The sequence below is a fragment of the Pagrus major genome, chromosome 11 (genome assembly GCF_040436345.1).
Source record: "Pagrus major chromosome 11, Pma_NU_1.0".
NCBI classification, from domain to species: Eukaryota; Metazoa; Chordata; class Actinopteri; order Spariformes; family Sparidae; genus Pagrus; species Pagrus major.
Window position 1 is genome coordinate 18185402 of NC_133225.1, and position 7369 is coordinate 18192770.

Consider the following 7369-nt stretch of genomic DNA (forward strand, 5'->3'; position numbering starts at 1 on the left):
TCTTTTGTTTTCCATCATGTCACAAATACAGCCTTGGAAAAAGGCTGAGCCTGTTCGATCAGGACTGGATCATTAAAATGCATATTTGACAAAATGCTCAACAAATGTCACATCTTACAGTAGCTGTGGACAGCTGTGATGAAATGTGCCCTACAGGGACATTAGAGACCAAATGAGACACATTCATGGACTAATCCTAGCAGGAATTCGTAGCTTCCCCCTGTTGAGATCAGGGGGCACAATCTAAAAGCAACAACCAAAATGCATCTGTGAGGACCGGGGCTAAATTTATCCCAATCCACTGATCGATCACGAGATTGCTGCCCTGCTCCAGGGTGCCATGCATCAGCGGCTGGCCGCTGTGTGTCTCTCGGGCCGGGGGAGGCACACACCGCGCCGCGTGTGCGCTCCTCGCTGCCTACTCTTTAACACATGGTTGACAAGACGCGTTCGGAATCGGTCGGCCTAAATAATAAATGTGCAGTAAGAGGATCTAATTTTACTGCCACTCTGCGCCGACCGGGTTTGAGTTAAGTTTAAGCTGCCAAACCCGTCCTCTTTTGTGCGTGTTTTCATTTTAGATTTCCTCCCCTCTCTTCTTTGATTGATTTCCATGACATTTCCTTCGCTTGTAGCGCCGTTGCATCATGAGCTCTCCTCAGGTCCAAACTAATTATTACATCGCTAGACGAAGCTTGACTGTGCGTGTGTGTGTGTATGTGCGTGTGTGTGTTTTTTCTCCTCCATTTCTTTTCTTTCTTTTTGGACAAATAGCACCAGTCCCAATTATAATGGATTAGCCTGTGAATGCTCTCAGGAATCACACACACCGACATCGCTTCTCAGGTCACAGCTCCCAGCATAAATCCCCACCACCACCACCCCCCATTCAAACCAGCAACACCAGCAGCAGTGGATTTAAAAAAGAAAAAGGGACCACGGTGACCAGGCACCACCACCAACAAACTACACTTCACCTCTAGCGAGGCAGAGATTCAGATTAAATAGTGCTCTGGTTCACATGAATGCGCTACTTGTTTTGTTTTTTGTTTTTTTTTTAAATAGTTTCCTATCAGGCAAAGTCTGCAGCCGAACAAATCAATCACATCTGGTTATGTTCTGATTAAGCTTTTTTTCCCCCCCAACCAACCACGGAGCCACTCAGGCTGTTTAAATCCCCATTTAAAGAGGTGCCCTGCTTTACTCATTGCTCAGACCTAATTGTGTTTATCCCGATGAAATCTCACATTTTGAACTTTCAGGGCGACAAAAGTAGCTACAACTTGAGCGCTGTCTAGTTTTTTTGTTTTCTTTTTTGGCTATGAGAGAAAAGTTGCCAACACTCCACGGCGAACTTGTCATAATGCTGCTTAGGGGTCTGATTTATAAACTGTTGATGAGGAAAGAAAGAGAAGCAAATACAACTTACCTTTCGTGAAAAGCAGTGGAGCCTAACGGGCTGAGATGAAGTCGGTAAGGATGTGAATTATATAGCCTATATATTAAAAAAAAGAAAATAGTGATAATAAGAAAAAAAATAAAAAAATAAAAACGTCAGATTGTGGAAAGAGAGTCTGATGGGAACTCCTCTGCAGCGAAGAGAGTGAGTCTGCAGGTCTGAGGCATGCTCCCCTTATCTGGGACAGAGAGGCTGGTTATCAGGCGGCAGGTCCCCCTCTCAGCCCGTACATTCCCCTGCACCGGACACACACTTCCATGGCCGAGCAAAGAAAAATAACACAAAAAAATGCTGTTGCTGCTCAGTCCTGCCTCATCAACACCTTAACAATGCACCTCATCTACTGATCGGCTCTCCTTGTTTGCGCCTTCACTTCCCGGAGCGGCAAAACAAGCGGAGGAGACGCGGAGCCCGGGGACCCAGAAAACAGAGTGACTGAGAGGGACAGACAAGAGTGGGGCTTTGGAGGAGGAGGAGGAGGAGGAGGGGAGAAGAAGAAGAAGACTCTCCGCTCTTCGCTACTTCTCGCACCCGCCGATGTCTTTCTTTCTTTCTCTCTTTCTTTCCTTCCTTCCTTCTCTCTCTCTCCCTGGCTCCTCCTGAGTGAGACTGTGTGAAGTTTTTTTTTTTTGTTTTTTTTTTCTCAGCGGCTCGCCTCTGGAAAAGATCCCGCTCACAGTGTTGAGACACTTGGTGGAAGCAGCGCGGAGCGGGCTTCCAGTAAACAGCGCCAGTGCAGTGGAGAGCAGGCTGCCGTCTGCAAGAGCCGTCTGAGCGGAGAGCTCCACTGAAAACCCGGCATGGACTCCCGCATGGACTCTGGAGTCTGGGATCTGTGCAGGAGACTAATCACATCAACTTATTATCATACCCGGCAGGAATCAGCTCTTTTTTTTTTTTTAAAAAAACCAAAAAGAAGATTCAACTACGTCATAGAGAAAGTAAGGAGTTTATCAATACATCCCCCTCCTCTCTCTCATTTTTTGGCCCCTTTTTTTTCTGCTTAGAGATGCAACACTGCCTTCCTTTTGGGCATGAGAGGCCCACGCTCTGTCACAGTAGGCAGTCCAGCCTATTCAACCAATGACAGAGGACTTATTCTACTGTAATACTACCAAGCATCAAAAGGAACATGGAAGCACAGATAGACTTTTTCTCTCCCCCCCTCCTCCTCCCCTCTCTCTCTCTCTGCAACTGGCCCCACAGGATCACACACTGGCCCGGGCAGCCGTGGTCAAGCTGCTGCTGCTGCTGCTGCATGTGGTGTGTGAAGCCAAGCAGTTTTTCAAAAACCAAGAATTTCTCTTCAATATTGAGCCTGTGTTTTTCTTTTCTTTTCCCATGATTCATTATACCATTCAAGGGTCGTTGTTGTTTTTTATTGTTTTTTTGTGTCAGGCTGCCACGGTTTTGACCCCTGCGCTCCTTGTTATGTTGCCGGTCCACAATTGGTATTCGCTGTTCTGTACGAGATTTCTAAGGGACACTCCTTTTGAAATGAGGCTGAGATGTAATATATAATTCTAATTTTTATTATACCCTCATAAAAAGTGAAAAAAATCTATGTCTCCAAGTACGCAGCTGCTATTTTTCATATTTCCATCTCTATCTTCAAAATCAGAATATTTCAGAAAAATAAACAAAACACTCCAGGCCACAACTGTTTCATGTTTGTTTCTGCGTTCGGCGAAAACTTGGAGCGTGTTATGATCTGCTTGAGGAATTCTGTCCAGAAACATTATCAGGCAGGACGTGGGTACACACCTGGCTTCAATAAAAACTGTCTTTCACCCACTACGGGGGGAAATGTGAAGTTGAGTCATGCTAGCCAGGTGAAGGTGAATGCAAGAGAGGGGCAGACTTATGTTTTCATAAGCATAATTTTACATAATAATATGGCCTGTGTTTTTTGCGAGGGACAAAAAAGAGAAAACAGATGTAATAAAAGGTCACCCGGTGGCAGGCATCCATATCTGGAGAAATGTTTATTTATAAGCCGAGACTAAAAACACATGTGGTGTCACTCCATGGCTGCGGCGTTGAGCAGCTTAAACTGCCATTTTGCATGAATTCATTTGAATCTGCTTCCTCAGATTGTCAACAGAGGGCATTAGACTTTTGTTGCTATTCTTCTGAATGATCATAATTCACAGGACTGTAAAAATCCACCACCAGAAGAAATATAAACAGGTGAATGCAGAGAGATCTGTTGGACTCATGCACTCATTCAATTCTATTTAGCTAATTAAAGACCACCTTGGTGTGTGTGTGACCCCCACTTGTGCACTCATTTCTTTTGACGAGTCGCAGCGGTTGCACATAAATTGTTTATGTGCAAGTGTTTATGATAAACTGTGATATAATCATATCTTGCAAACGCAGCACAATATTGCACGTAATCACTCGCCAAATGGTGCGTGATAAACGCTGGCTCTTTTACATGCAGAAGGTGAAAAACAAGGACAGAAATTATGACAGCGTTTTAAAGTATCAATTACACATAAGCTCCAACAAATCTGAAAAAATCTTGAGCGTGTGGTTGCAGGATAGTAAAGATGTGACTGCGGCGTTTCAGTCGAAAGCGATGGCAGATGCTTTGGATGGACTTCAGTCATCCATGGTGAGGGCAAACATGTCTCCCCATTTCCCATGCGGCTCCGAGCCTGCTTCTTAACCTTCAGTTGTTAACCTAACAATGCTTATTGGTTCCTTCCCAAAATATTTGCACATGATTGACATTTCAGGCACACATGACCAGTCACAGGACTGCTGCTGACCCCGACAAATCAGTGTCCTTTTGCCGATGACGGACAGAGGTTTGGCCAGGTTACGTGCTTCAGAGCACAATTAACAAAGCCACGTTCAACCTGGATCACTCAATCACTCGTTCATTTAGTATTTTTGACCTTCTTTAATTTGTCCTTTCATTAAATGCCACGGGGCTTGACCTAGACATACATCAACAGAGTTTGCTTGAAGTGACTAAAAAAATTTTAAAAAACTGGGCGAACTGCTGCTATAATTGAGACATTATTTAAGCGTACAGTTTACTGAACTATTCAGACAAAAGAACCAGCTTCAGGACACTAAAAATGGCTTCAATTTCCTATTTTCCTCCCGTCACATCTCTCCCAACCAGTGGAGCAAAAGTTCAAAGTGAAGCTTCAAGTATGTGAACTGCAAACTAGTGATGTTTCTTCCCCCTGCTTCGTTTGCATGAAATCCAGCAGCTTGATCTGCTCCCCAAACCAAGTGAAACTCCTCCACATCACAACTGCACCGACTTTCTTGGTATTCTCTCATCAATTTTGTCAAGCTGGCTTTGGTGGTCTCCTTGGATATCAAACTCTCGGAGCAGACTCATAATCAAAGAAGGCCTCTCCACACAGTGCAGACTTGGTTAATATTTATGTAGCCATGGGCAACCATGCAGCTTGGAGTTTTGACCTCACTTCTGCAGCACCTCGAGGAGCTGCCCCGTTTCTGCACTGGCTCAACTAGACACAGAGCTTATTTAGGGAAGCAACAGGGCCTGTATACAGTCAATCTTTTTAAAACTGAGGTTTCATGGTGGATATTGCTAATTTAGGGAGCTTGAGTGCTTGCAATTTTGTGTTAGTTATGTTTGAGGATGTTGAGTTTCAACCTGTGGCTGGTGCTGTATAAATAATATATAATTCAAGGCTCTACTACTGACATTTTGTTCTCAATTTTGCTTGTAAATATGGATTTTGACATGAGAGGAGAGCGGAATGCTACCTTCATTCAACAGGTGTTATCTATGGAGAGTTTGAGGGTTTGTTTCCGTGTTAAGACACGTTTTACATTTGCAGATTTTATCAACTTGTTCCCAGAAATTTCTGAAACAATGCCTTATCACCTTCACAAGTATCTGAAACTAGACAGAGTGCAGGTCGACCCAAACATTGTCTTGCCTTTACTTTGCTGCTGGGGTTAATTAAAAATGAATGAATTACCATATGTTAATGAAAACCTGTTTTTATGTATTTTTAATTTGCTCACTGACTACTGGTTAATCTTTTGAGCGTTGTTCTCAAGGCTCATATTTTGTGTTAAATACAATACCAATGGGGTGTTTACACCGGAGTGCACCTGACCCAAAATCAATAACGGATTAAAGAGTAAGACTGTCTTTGTCTCCCACCCTTTTTTTCATTAAACAGACCTAAGACAGAAATCCCAAGCAATCACCCGCTGTCTGAACGTAAATCAACATGTGTACGCTGTGGGCTGGCACACCAAGTAAAATATTATCAAATCAAACCCCAATGAGTGATCTCATCATTCTGCTCAAATTTCAGTTATTTAATCACTCTGTCTGTTGAAAAATGCTGCTATAGTCAGTCCCCCCTTACAAAGGGCCCAGGACTTATAATTGACCTAGCAGACAGGAAGCAATTAAAAAGAAGTCAAACACATGAGGGGCTTTGAGATCAAATTGGAAAAAAAGCAAGGTCCAGTGTGGGCATGTTGGGCTCTGGCTTGCACAACTGTCAAATAAGTTGAGTGTTAAAAGACCGCACTACATAAACAAATCATTTAAAGAAAACTGTGTCTCGATGTAAACATTAAAGAATCTCAGCTCTCTTTAAACTCTGTTCTCTGATCAAATCTTTCCAGAAATATACTTTCTGGTGCCAAACAGCCTTCCGCTCTTTCTGAGGTTTGATGTATGAGACACATGACGGTTTAAAAAAGAGCATTGAGCAGGTGAGGAGTCTCTATTCAAATGTTTTGTATGGAAACTTAGCCAAGTGGAAACAGATGTGCTTCACTTGTGACCTATAAAAAAAATGATATATGGTCACCAGTAATATGGTTCAACAGAGGCCAACGGTTCCAATTTGCTTCACTTTGCTGTGTTGTGCTCTGTATTGTGTAAAAGTGGACATATTTTTCAAACAAAAGATGTGGCATTTTCACTGTAAACCAAGTGAAATGTGAAGTATACTCTGAAATGACTGGGTTGAATCTTAGTGGCTTTTCAATACTCTTTCACAGATTTCAAGTTAATATGAGTGTTTGAAAATGTCAATATGTTGATACACATCAATTCTGGAATGGTTAAATACTCATTTTCGGCACTATTGATACACCAGTTCCAGCTTCAATCTCCTGTTCTCTAATCTCTCTGACAGCCAGTTGAGAAAAACATGCTGATCTAAAGAGAAAAAAACAAATGTTTCAAAAAAGTTTGAAATTTAATGTTTACTTGTCTTTCTGCTATTGTCTGCTTCTAGCCCAGAATAGGAAAGTTGTCAAGTTGTCATGTTATAGCCCTGCTATATTTATCTTTCCTCAAAGCCCTCAATGTTGTATCAATTTTTTTCCAGTCGTGCCGCACGTGGTATGGAATATCAATATTTTTCGAGGTATTGTAACAGGTATTGTGAGCACTTAGAAAAGTGTAGGACTCCAGACACGGTATGCAAGTTGCAGCACTGCATCAATCAGATGTACTGAAAAGACGTAATATGTCTGGTTCTTCATGATTAACTTTAACAAATTTTCAGCAGAGCCCTACATACACAACTTCCACTAAACCTAGCCAGTATTGGAATGTATTTTGCCAAAGTCTAAACCCCAAGTAGGAGTCACAACACCATAACAAAAATGACCTTCGTATGCATGCTGTAAGGACGAGAAAGTCTGATGTGGAGGAGGAGGAGTAGGTCAGTGTAAGGAAGACAATGCTTCAAAATCGGCGCTTACCTGGACAGACAATAATAGAAATCAACTTTATTAGTGAAGTGTGCAGGGGATAATCTGTCTGTGTTAATACCCTCCAGTACGAGAGGAAAACGCCTTCAATTGTTCTCTCTAATGAAGATGAATACTATACGGCAAAGACAGATGAAAACATGTGACCTCACCAGTCCCTTTAGAGGT

The 7369-nt window shown here is 42.5% G+C and overlaps 1 protein-coding gene across 1 annotated transcript in view; it reads right to left on the reverse strand.

Moving 5' to 3' along the window:
• The window catches only part of adgrl2a (adhesion G protein-coupled receptor L2a), a 97310-nt gene extending 95816 nt beyond the window's left edge, over positions 1-1494 (reverse strand). The window contains exon 1 of the mRNA XM_073477040.1: positions 1430-1494. The gene's annotated coding sequence lies outside the window, so the exon portion shown is untranslated. The remainder of the gene's footprint in view (positions 1-1429) is intronic.
• Positions 1495-7369: the final 5875 nt, after the last annotated feature.